The sequence below is a fragment of the Alosa pseudoharengus genome, unplaced genomic scaffold (genome assembly GCF_046254945.1).
Source record: "Alosa pseudoharengus isolate Yale_2024_CS ecotype anadromous, Long Island Sound unplaced genomic scaffold, YU_APseudo_1.1 YU_APseudo_1.1_scf_19, whole genome shotgun sequence".
Taxonomy (NCBI): domain Eukaryota; kingdom Metazoa; phylum Chordata; class Actinopteri; order Clupeiformes; family Clupeidae; genus Alosa; species Alosa pseudoharengus.
In genome coordinates, this window is record NW_027468657.1 from 26,162,716 (window position 1) to 26,174,995 (window position 12,280).

The following is a 12,280-nucleotide window of genomic DNA, read 5'->3' on the forward strand; positions in this document are numbered from 1 at the left end:
ATTTGCTGCCAGGGCTAGTCTAGCAACTCTCCGTTGACTTGTGAGCTCCAGAAATCGAAACTTAATCAGGGCATTGAAATCGTGTATAGAGTCGTTTGGTGGGCTTAACATAATGATTGATGGCAGAGTTGCAACGGTTTGGCTTGAATTCCCTGCTACTTGAAAACAAATATCCTATTGCGTCCTATTGCGTGCAGAGGGAATTTGAAAGACAACTGATTATCCCGCCCCTAGCGCCTGGCGAGGGGAACATTTGTCTACCTGGAGGGGGGAAGAAGAGAAAGGGAGGGGAAAAGGGGGGAAGAAGAGGAAAAGAAGAGAAAAGGGGAAAGAAAGGAGTGTGAATGAAGCAGGTGGATATATCCGGACATTTTAATCATCAAAAAAATGTCTGCAAAGTGTATTTTATTAATTCTCAGATATTTGGGATGTATTTGCCGCCATACCACTAGGGGCAGTACGCATACTTTTTTATCTTCATGCCCAGATGAGCTATAACACTCAGATTCACAGAGTAAGCAGTTCTAAACAATGGGCGTATAGTAGCCTACGCCGCATTATATAGAAATGAGCATATTAATATAATTTTGACAATGTGTCAGTAATTTGTGATAATTACTTTACAATTCATTTTATTGTCTGTGGAATGTGTTAAAGCTGCCTCTTTTCAACCTGCACCTTATTTCTTGTAACAAATGTTATAAGATAAATTACAATATCACACCATTTCAAATGTATAATTTAATAAATTATAATACTTTAGATATTGCACATATTTTATCTGACTTAAACCACTATGCAGAATCTGTATAAGAATATAAATACCTCTTGACAAAAAACAATGCAGAAGACACAATGAAAACCAATTAAAATGCATTTATTTGCACACTCGGTCACACTCACACACGGACGCGCGCGCGCGCACACACACACACACACACACACACAGAACATGAGAACAACCCTAAACAACTTCAAAAAAGTAGTGTACACATTTACAATTTACTTTTCTTCATTTCTTTCAGCCACTCCTCTTTTGACAGAGGCTCTGTATTTGGGCTGTATAGTGCCCTTATACTGACTGTGGCCAGTTGCCTTTGTCCAGAACTGTCCACATTTCCGGCATGAATTCACCTCCACTGTTCGTTTATTAAACTTGGCCTTGGAGGTGGGTTTCTGTGGGCCAGGTTAGGGCTGTTGTGGGATAGAGGTCTGGGATGCACTGAGGGAGCAGGTGAAAGGGAAAACAGTGCCTGTGGCTGGGCTCTGAGGGAGGGTAAAAACAACTGGCGTAGGGAAAGGCTGGAGTAGGCAATCCTCTGCAAAGTGGCACTCCTGGAGTGAAGTCCTTTTTCTTTTTAGGAGAACGGAACCGTCCTTGGTTGAGCCGGGCATTCTTGGTGCCGTGCGGCAAAGGCCACACGTTGGTCATATGGCAACAGGTTCTGCCACAGACTTACAATTCTGCCAGCCTGCTGGTTGGTAAGGGTCAAGGATGGCTCATGACGCAGATCCACCAGGAACTCAGCTGGGCTGTCCACCTTGTCCATGCCTGGCATGTTATGTTCGTCTACAGCCTGAAATAATATAGTAAATAAAAACATAATGAGTAAAAGTTATGAGGGAGACAACCATATTCATATGATGAATTACTATTTAGATACATGTACTGTAGTTTGACATAGTTTAGTTATATGAGTAATGTAGGATAATTTCAGTCTTAAGTAATAGCTTACTTACCAGTTCTGATGGCTGGGCCAACAGAGAAGGAGTTAGAGGCGACAGGGCCAGTGTACAAGGCGATGGAGGAGGCGGCCGGGCCAGTGGTGATGGAGGAGGCGGTGGGGCCAGTGGTGATGGAGGAGGCGGCCGGGCCAGTGGTGATGCAGGAGGCGACCGGGCCAGTGGTGATGGAGGAGGCGGTGGGGCCAGTGGTGATGGAGGAGGCGGCAGGGAGGGCAAAGAAGGGAGTAGTGTAGTGGGGTCAATGTCCAAAAGCTTGGATGGAGGATGCAGCTGGGTCCTGACACATGACAGCAAGATGTAAGTCTGATTCACACACAAATTTTCTGTTGGGGATCAATAAAGTATCTATCTATCTATCTATCTATCTATCTATCTATCTATCACACACAAAGAAAGTGAGTGACTGTATGTCTGTGTGTGTGTGTGAGAGACAACGAGAGCAAATAAAGAGTTGAATAATGTTAGAATCACTCTACTTTACACAATAAAGAAAACACTCACAGGACTTGAAGGTTCAGAGTACATCTGTGCTACAAGCGATCAGGTCACAGGGGTAGAAAAAAGAGGCTGGGAGATGAGGGCTGGGGTGTAGCAGAGATGGTGTTGGTGGTGACAGATGGATGCTATGAGACATACAAGTTTTTTACCTAACTGAAAAGGAATAAAATATTGAGTATCACTGACCAAAGCAAAGTAAAACCAGATCGTAAAGGTAAAATGTTAATGCAAAGTATTAAAAGTATATTAGGCAGGTGTGAAAATAATACAATAAAATTGTTTGGCAGGACTTGACTCACCAGTTTATCAAGCACTTTCAAGGGCTTGAAAGGGGAGGTGCCTGATGGTCCAGGTGAAGCAGCGGAAGGGAGTTCCTGGTGTGACACCTGTGGCATTATGCGCGGTCAGACCTGAACCTGATGGTGTGACACCCGTGGCCTTGAGAGCTGGTGTTGCACTTTTAGGCTGAGGAATTAAAAATAATCACTTTAAATCGTCACCAAAGATATCAATACTGCTGTCAGAATAGCAGAGTGGAAACCACATGCACATGTCTGCTGACCCTGACCCATAAAAAGTGATGTCTGGCCCCTAAGCTGCGCCGGACATTTCTCAATCTGTAACACAGACATACATACTGTGCATACTAAGACACAAGACAGGTGAATTACACTGGTTTTCATTCATTGGTTATTAGCTCACTTGTCCTATTGACCCAGTGAGTCTGTTAACACAATAGCCTACAGAACACAGAGTACTGTAAACTAACCTTTTAATAGAGGCCATGCCACTTTTTCACCTTAGGGCGGGCCAGGTCCCTGTGTTGGCATAGGCCTACTTTTTAAGTCTGGCATACCACTCCTTGCACGATGTCTTCTTTTCTTCATTGATGCCATCTTTTAAACAGAGCACAATTGTAACAACTTCTTAATTACAATTATGATATGACTGTCAACATTATAAACTATCTTAACAACGTATGATATAGAGCCTATAACGTTATCATAACAACTTTACAATCGTAGGCTACATTGTGATATGACTCACTCACACGTTGTTGAGCCAACGTTAAATATCTGAGTCTGGCAAATTGTGAGAAAATGTGAGAAGCGAGACATTAGAACAAAAAGAAGCTGTCTAACGTTAATGTTGGCTAGTTCTAACCATCCATAGACAGCAAGCTAACGTCAACAACAAGCTAACGTCAACTACATCATTTACCTTACGTTAACAGTTATACTAATGCTAGTTAATGACAATCACAATCTCTGCAGCATACCACCACTGTCCCATAGTCTTAGTTTGAGAAATGTAACTAATTACTAAACTAAATAAATTTAATAATTCATAAAAAATAGAAAAAATGCCCTAGCCTACCTTGGATCCGTGATTCGTAGAGATGACAGACCGCGCTGGATGACATGAGTGGCCAAAAATGGAAGAGCCGGTGCGGCGTTTGATTGGCAGGAAATGAAGCAGCGAATATTCCATTGGTAAGAAATGAGCAGTCGCTGCAAGGTGATTGGCGAAAAAAGGGAGGCAGAAATTGGAGCAAGCGCCACCATTGGCCCCGCAGAGCTGGACGCGTGTGCATCAGGCAGCGCCTGAGCACTGCGAACGGTGAGTGCCCAGACCCTACATTTTAATGTGGGTCTGGCTCGCCAGGCTAAGGGAGTCTTGCATTTGTATTTACATGTAGACCTAACACTGTCTTATAAGGTAGTGTTACTGGTTTACAGTATGAGTGAAACTTTTAGATTTGCTTTCACACTTTATTCTGGTTTATAAGGGATTCTTACTGATTTGGTAGTAGTCATACACTTTGACCACTGCCGGCTTCAGGTTGTTTACTGGGACATCCTGTCGGATGGTCAGCTGGTAATGAATAGGAATATCCTTTGGAACCTGTTGAACATAAGGTCATCAGAATCATGCACGGCATTGTGGGCAAACCCGTGAGGAATTATGTAAAGTACATGGTGGGTAAGGTTTTGTACAGACTGTCGTGATTTAATTTTGTTTATTTCTCACCTCTGACAGATACACAAGGATGTGGTCATCTTTCTTATTGACTCGGTCCACTAATATGCTGCTGCCCTGTAGCTGGAAAGACAAAGCTGTAATGAGCACCTTTACAGGAGCTGATTTAATGACTAAGATCCGGGCTGCACTGGGTTCGCAAGTGAAGCAAAAGTGTAAAAATAGTTTTAGAAGACTGCTGTAATTTTTTCGAACATACGCACTGCTGTCACTTCTGGTGTATCCAGTTCCATTGATTACAGTGAAAGCTAATTGTTGCAGCAGATGCTTTAGAAACAGTTACATGCCCGGTGTTGCCTCCCTTTAAAACAGACTCAGGACGGACAACTTACTTACAGAGGAAGAGTCAGGTGTGAAACCAGATAACATTGTCACATCTATTATAGCCATGTTGGTGCTTGGCAGTGGTCCATTATACCTGCACAAAAAAAGTTAAAGTGACTGTGAATAGAATACATTTAATAAAGAACTGGTTTCATTTACAATGAAACTGTAAGAAGAACGCTCATAAATGATATATATATAGGCTCGAGTAACAGAGACGTCGAGCTATATCATCACTTAAAGGAGCTTGTGTGGACAAGTAGGGTGAAGAGTTAAGTGGCAATGATGTTATTACATACTCGTTGATCTGACTCCATTTAATCAATAATTTGTATCACCAATCAATTACCAAGTAACTATCTTATTAGCTATGGAGGAGAATGACATGGCACACTACGAGAATTGAAGTTATCCGATTGGTAGGCAAATGAACAATTTAATAGGCATTAAGTGTTAAAGGTAAATGTAACCCATATCACTTCAGTTGAATGTACAAGTAAACTCACATGGTCTACTGTATCAAAGTAGCAAATGGTAACAACGGAAACTTAATCAATTCACAGAGGTAAACTTGACAAGTTAGAGATAACTGATACACCAGATAAAACAATACAAACCCAGAGATAGAGAAAGGGGGAGAGAGAAAGAGAGGGAGAGAAAGACAAAGGGAGACAGAGAGAGAGAGGGGAAGAGGGGAGAAAGAGGGAGAGAGAGGAAGAGCCCCAAGATGGGAAAGAAGAGAGCAGAGCAGAGAAGAGAAGAGGAAGAGAAGAGACCCCAGGAGGACCAGAGCCTCCACTTTTATCATTCACTTGGGCCACCCCCGACTCATCAGAGCCTTTGTTGTCTGAGGTGGATGGGTGTGGCCCAGGTGGATATCATAACTTTATGCTACAGTTTAATTCTTAATCTACAACTATGCACAGATACATTCAATTGTACCAAAACCATAATCAGACTGTTGCCCACATTACAAGTATTAATTCAAGACCAAACATGAATGTATTATTCACAACACATATTTACAGAGCAATACTGTATGATAATGAGGTTGGCCTATCTCACCACAAGACATCAAGTAGGCCCAGGAGTTATCTCTCAGTAGTCGGGCCAGAACAAGGAACAAATGGTCACACTTTATGCATGAGCGGGTGTTGGGGATCTTTGGCCATGGCCAGCTAAGACAATACAGATCAAACGCAGGCATCCACACATGTAAATTGACTGCAAAAGGAATTCTTTAGAAATGCATAAGGTTTGGGCAAAAGACGGGCCTTACAACATTATAAAGAAAAGAGAAACAACTGGTGCAGCATGATGTTGCATACTGGATTGTGATTTTTAGGGTGAAGGCCTGCCCATTGGCCTTGTTGCACTCTGCTTCGGTCAGAGGCTTGGCTTGAGTGTTAATGCTCAAGGTTGAGTGCTCAGTCGGAGTGGGGATGTTGTAGAAAAGAGCCACCTGTTATAGAAGAGGGTTTACACAAGAAACATTACCAACAGCATATCAATCATCAATAGTATAGTAACAAAGAAGTTATCTTTCACACTGACCCCCACAGAAGCACATGCAGAGCCCGTCACTTCAACGCTGTACTTCCCAGGAACGTCCTGCAGCTCGGTCTCCTGGTACAGTAATGTGTTGTGCTGGTTCACATCAAACTGGTGTTTGTCGCCCCCTGCTGACTGCACTGTCACTGTGCTGGAGCCATGAGGGCTGAAGACCTTGGTGGCGTACAGAGCCAGAGCCTGCAGTGCCACCACCGTGTCCTGAGAGAACACAAACTCTCAGTGTGGGCAAATACTGAAGCTGGAAGAAAGACCAGACACACTAACACAACAGAAGACAAAAAGGAAAAAATGTGTGGAGCACCTATGTGGAAGAGAAGCCTCCATATGGATTTTGCTGCTTCACCAGCCGGTTGACAATCCCGGAAGCATAGCCTAAGTCAGCAGCAGTCAGTGTGGGTTTGGTGAGAACAGCTAACAGCACATAAGAGCTCGTCTCCACCGCCAGAGAATCCGCTCGCTCTGATGAGGACTGAGACCAGTGCAGGAGACTCCCTGAGAAGACACAAGTCACATGAGATAAAGGAAGCAGGTTCAACTGTTGGTTCATGTGTGTCTGTTCAGGCACAGTGTAAATTCTGTCCTACCATCAGAGGTTGCTACACTGTCCAAGTGTTTCAGAAGCTCAGCTCGGATGTTTTCTTCTCCAGCGAGACTGAAGGTGTAGGCCAGTAAAGCAGTGGTGTAGGTGTTGGAGAAGTCATTAAAGTTGCCCTGCCACACAAAACCATTTTTACTTGTATTTTTAAAATATGTTAGGTCCATATGTGTTTGTGTTATGTCGTGAATGTGAAATTTAACTGCTACCTCCTCTGTCAGCTCTAGCCACCGAAAAGAAATAAGCGGAGAAATCAGGCCAATTACAAAAGCTGTTCAGGCTGACGTGGAATTGATTGAGCTCATTACTATTTATGAGCTCGCCCAGTTGAGACCTGCCCACAGAATTCGTCTAGCTCAGTGACAGTTTTCGTATGCAAGGATGGCAGAATGTCAATGGGCTTGTGCGCTATGCATGATTAGAACTTCAACAATGCATGTTGCCCAAGAACCTAGAGTTGAGGATCAAATGGCTTAATTTTTGAAACAATGCAAAAAGGTTGTAGTAAGTGCAGCATAGTGTAAAATAAGTAAAACTAGATGTACCGCATAGCGGTACAAAATATGACCGCCGCTCAGTCCTGCACATCCATTCCGCGAAAATAAATCATATTAATGAATTTGTCTCCATCTTCTACTCCATCCCCCACTCTTGAAACTTGCCCTTTGTTGATCTCAAGGGGCCATGTCAACCCATTCCATAACCACTCATTTCATGTATAGCGCCACCTAGTTAAACACAAAAAAGTAAAAATGAAGTGTTGTAATCACAGGTATCTGTGACCTAACATAGTCAAAACTGCACGAAATTGGAAGTGTAGGATCATTATGACACCCTCTGTATGCACGCCAAATTTTGTGGAATTCCGTCCATGGGGGGCCACACAATAAATTAATTTATGTTACTATACACCAACTGGCCTGTAGGTGGCCGGAGACAGTTTTCTGTGAATATCTCGAGAACCGTAGGGCCTAGGAGGTCCACCTTTTTTATGTATGTTGGTCTTAAGGGGGCATGTAAACCCATCCCATTACCACTTATTTCATGTATAGCGCCACCTAGTTAAAAATTAAAAAGCAAAAAATTAGGTGTTTTCATCACAATATCTCTGGCTGACAAGGTCAAAACTGCACGAAATTAAAAGTGTAGGATCATTATGACACCCTCCGAATGCATGCCAAGTTTTGTGTACTTTCGTTCATGGGGGGCCTTACAATAAAATAATTTATGTGTTCATTTAGTGACGTACACCAACAAGGATTCCCGGGACACTGAAAGACCGGGGTACACAAAACTTGGTGGGCATGTACCCCCACATGGATAGCATGGAACCGTCATTTTTCATTTTGATCTGTAGCCCCCCCCCCCCCGCTGGACTGGACCCCCCGAAAGGAGGGTAGGGCAGACACAGTTCTCTGTGAATATCTTGAGAACTGTAGGGCCTAGGATGACCATTGACACATGTGCACAAACAGATACACACACACACACACATACATTCACAGTAATCATACGTATGACACATACTCACACAGTAGACATATGTACGCTTGCATGCACAGGCACATACGCAGGCACACACACAAGCATGCACACACACACACACACACACTCACACACACACACACACCCACACACATAACATAAACATAACACAAACAATCAAGAATTTCTCAGAATTATGAACAGGCAAGATGGAGGTGGGGTTGTATAAAATTAATTTTACATGTGAAATCTATGAACTAATCATGTTTTGGTACTTGTTGTCTAGCAGATACCAAGAATTGAGTGTGGATAATGCAATTTAGTGAGACAGTTAGAATCATATAGGCCTTTCAGCGTGATTTCTTTTTGTGGAAAAAATGTGCTGGACTGGGCGGCGGTCATATTTTGTACCGCTCTGCGGTACATCTAGTTTTGTATTTGGCCTGTTATAAAATCATGTTTGAACAATTTAAACACATTGTGAACCCCAAAGTTGGAGACATGCATTGCTGCAAATTTAAAACCGGATTACTCTGGAATTGCTAACTGCAGGGGAATGCTTTACACCTTTGTGTTCGGTAATGTCTGCTGTTTATTCTGATATATGGTTTGTCATGTGTTGAGGGAAAGTTCGCAAAGTATTCCACCAAGATGAATGGGTAGGGAGACGGGCGCAGAAAATATGATTACTTTCTTCGCAAACCGTTTACCACAACAACTAACCACTAACATTGTTTAAAAGCTCTTTCGTGTGATACATGTGATGTCTGTGATGAATAGGCTACTTCGCAAGTAGTTCATCAAATTTGGGTGGGACAGAAATACCTTTACAGAGCAGCAGCTCTGGCCATATCGGCTCTGGCTCACATGATGAACATTGCTTTAAATGCATTATCGCTTCACTACCCAACACACGAACAAGAAAGAAAAGAAAAAAGAAACCAATGAGCTTATGTTCTTGATTTCCGTTAGGCCTAGGCCTAGAGAAAAGACAGCTATGGTAACCTAACAATTAGGATTTGCTTTGCCTACACTGCTGTTTGGTTGTCCCAAACTTTGAGACGATCCATACTCGCATTAACTGAATCTTATCAACCCGAACTGCGATGTTCCAAACAGAGTGACAGGATGCAATGCCTAATAATCTCACTGCCTTCGTCATAACTGCTAACAGTGCGCCTAGGCCTACTGTTAAACACCTGAAAAATATTAAGCTGCTGTTTTCTTTTCATGACGAGCACTAGGCCTACGCTTGAATGATTTATGACTGAATGGAACGTTGCGTTTTTAAGCGCCAGAACTGCTTATCACGTCGTGTGACAAAGTTTACACCAATCATCATCTTCTAATGTATCCTTATGTTGAGATGTCTATTCTCTTTGCCCTAGGCTATCATTTGTGCGCGAAGCATGTTTCAGTTAAGACAGTACACAAGCTATTTTATTGTTGTAATATTGAATGATTTCATGAATAAATTGTACGCACAGTGCGTACAGGATTACGGCTGGTGGCGCCACTGACCAAGGCCACCTTGCCTAGCCTGTGAACCTCTGATTTGCAAAGGGGAATCACGGCCAACGCAGGGGGCAACTCAAACTCAACTTCTCTTCAATTTCCCTTACAAATGACTTTTTAATGTCTGAAGACATCTAATGCAAGAATCTAACATTCTAAGCAACAGCAAAGCAAATGCAAGCTAACCAAAGTGCAGTTGGTTCTCCCGCCATGGTTTTGGAAATCACACACCTGCTGCATCTGAAGGCCCACGCATAATAAGGGCTACAACTATCACTCTACACGCCCCCTGTTGCACGTCACATTTTAATTTGCTAGCTGATCCTGCCTCCTGGCTTCCCAAAATGCCGCATCATGTGAACAGATCAGCAGGCCGGCAAATTTTCACCTCGTTTTCAGACACACGTTGCGGCAAAAAGACGTCTCCTCTTCCCGCAAATTTAGCGTGATCTCTGTGTGAAAAGGCCTTATGTTAATTAGTTGCTCCTCAATACCATCTCTTGACAGGTGAGGCAACTTAATACCATCCAACACGATTGTAGATCAAAACTGTTTGAAAGGAACCTGTAAGTGCTGGTCATTAATAGTGATAAATAAGATATATAAATGTTAGCTAAGTGACTTGAAGTAGACAGAGGAAAGTGAAAGCAAGAAATTATGTATTTTATTATTTGAAAAATATGTATGGTGTTGCTGTGGGCTTGGGTTGATTTTTTTTTTTGTGATCAACTGTTTTTTGAGTTATATAAACAGGGGGGGGGGGGGCAATACTAACCTGACCCTAGCCAGATGAATTTCGCTCCGCCTAGCTCCACTCATCCATCTGGAACCGATCCATTGAAGTGTTGCTTCAGAAGGCTGGGCCTAATCAAAAAATGCTTGCATATGATTGAATAAGACACTTGTCCGTCATCTATTGACGTGCTACTTCAACCACTCACATCGAAGCCAACCCGTGACGCTGATAACAGTCTCACAGTCGCTTCTACGCTATGTCACATCTATGAAACTCCCGCCCTGCGTCCTGATTGGCTGAACCATAAAGTCGGTTGCAGAAATCACTCTCAATGGAAGAGGTCCCAGATGGATGTGAGTGAAGCTAGGCGGAGCTAAGCGGAACGACATTCATCTGGCTAGGGTCAGGTTAGGGCAATACGGTTACATGAAATAATAAAATGATACATAATATATAAAAGTATACACCTAATCGTGTTAAAAAGAAGAGATTAAAAATGCAAAATGATAAAACAGATATTTACAGAGAAAGAGAAAAAAAGAGCACTCAACAGCAACATGTATTTTATACAATGCAGCAACTCATCACACAAGAGGTATGAGATCTTTGACCCTGCATATTAATGTAGGGTGGATACCTTGGCCTTGTTTTCGCGAGCAGTATGATATTCTAAATTGACAATATCATCTACATAACTTAGCCAAAAACGTTTAAATGGTATACGAGGGTTGATCCATAATTGTAAAACAACTTTTTTAGATGCTGTGAAACCTGCCCTTAGCATTTTCTTTTGGATTATAGAATATTCAAGGTCCGAATCATCATTTAAAAGGCTGTTCTGGGGATATTAAGATTCAGGAGCTTTGAAATTTCCAAACATCCATAGCTCTGCAATTGTGGGACATTCCCAAAACATATGTAAAAATGTGCCAGGTAAGACATTACAAATGTTGCAAGTAGAGCTAGGAACCCGTTTCATTTGAAATCTTCTGTGTGGAGTTGCATATGCTCTATGTATAGTTTTGTAGTGGATCAGATGGGGAGCTACATTTTTGTAACACTAAGATAAATTGAGCCAAATTGTCTCCCAGTCTAGGTCCTGATTGAATGTGGAGAGTTCCCTAGTCTCTCTATGGATAGACATTTGGCAGAGTTATCTAATAAGGCAGTGTAGATAAAAGAGACTCTGCCATTCAAGCAGTTAGAAGGTTTAGCCCATTATAACATTGGATGGGATCTTGGTGGTCGGTCCCACGGTACCCCATATGCTCTGAGTGCAGAACGTAACTGAAGAAAGACAAAATATGACGAAGCAGGTAAGTTGAATGAGTTTAGGAGATTCTGAAATGAACGTAGGCCATTATCATCATATAAATCAGTGAATACATTTATGCCTTGGGAGGATCACAATGGATTTTGAAATGGCTTGCCACCTGTCAAGAGTTTAAAGTTGTGCCAGAGAGGTGTCTGTGCGCTGGTGGAGAGTTGAATGTTCATGCATTTCCCTGCCTGTTTCCAAATATTCAAAGAGTGCATAATTATACAACCTAACCTTAAGCTTGGGTTGATTTTTGATTGTCCATCCTTTTGCCAAATAAATATATCTACCTTAAGATGAGTAATATTTAAGTAAAAATAATATTTTGGCTCCATGGGGATTCACTATAATGAGTATACCAGGACTGCTTTTTAAGTGACATACACATTAAAAGATGAATACTAGAGTACAGGATGTGTGAATGTGTACGTGCATTTTTGGTTGAGTGTAT

At 42.2% G+C, this 12,280-nt stretch overlaps 1 long non-coding RNA gene and 1 pseudogene across 1 annotated transcript; both read right to left on the reverse strand.

Moving 5' to 3' along the window:
- Window positions 1–1,000: 1,000 nt before the first annotated feature.
- LOC143133176 (uncharacterized) lies at window positions 1,001–3,739 on the reverse strand. The gene is made up of 6 exons (XR_012988482.1): window positions 3,622–3,739; window positions 3,014–3,140; window positions 2,544–2,709; window positions 2,248–2,397; window positions 1,741–2,023; window positions 1,001–1,577 (listed from the first exon to the last, which is right to left on the reverse strand). It is a non-coding gene; the product is annotated as an uncharacterized LOC143133176 (long non-coding RNA).
- A 215-nt stretch (window positions 3,740–3,954) lies between these two features.
- Window positions 3,955–6,942, reverse strand: LOC143132903 (murinoglobulin-2-like; annotated as a pseudogene).
- Window positions 6,943–12,280: the final 5,338 nt, after the last annotated feature.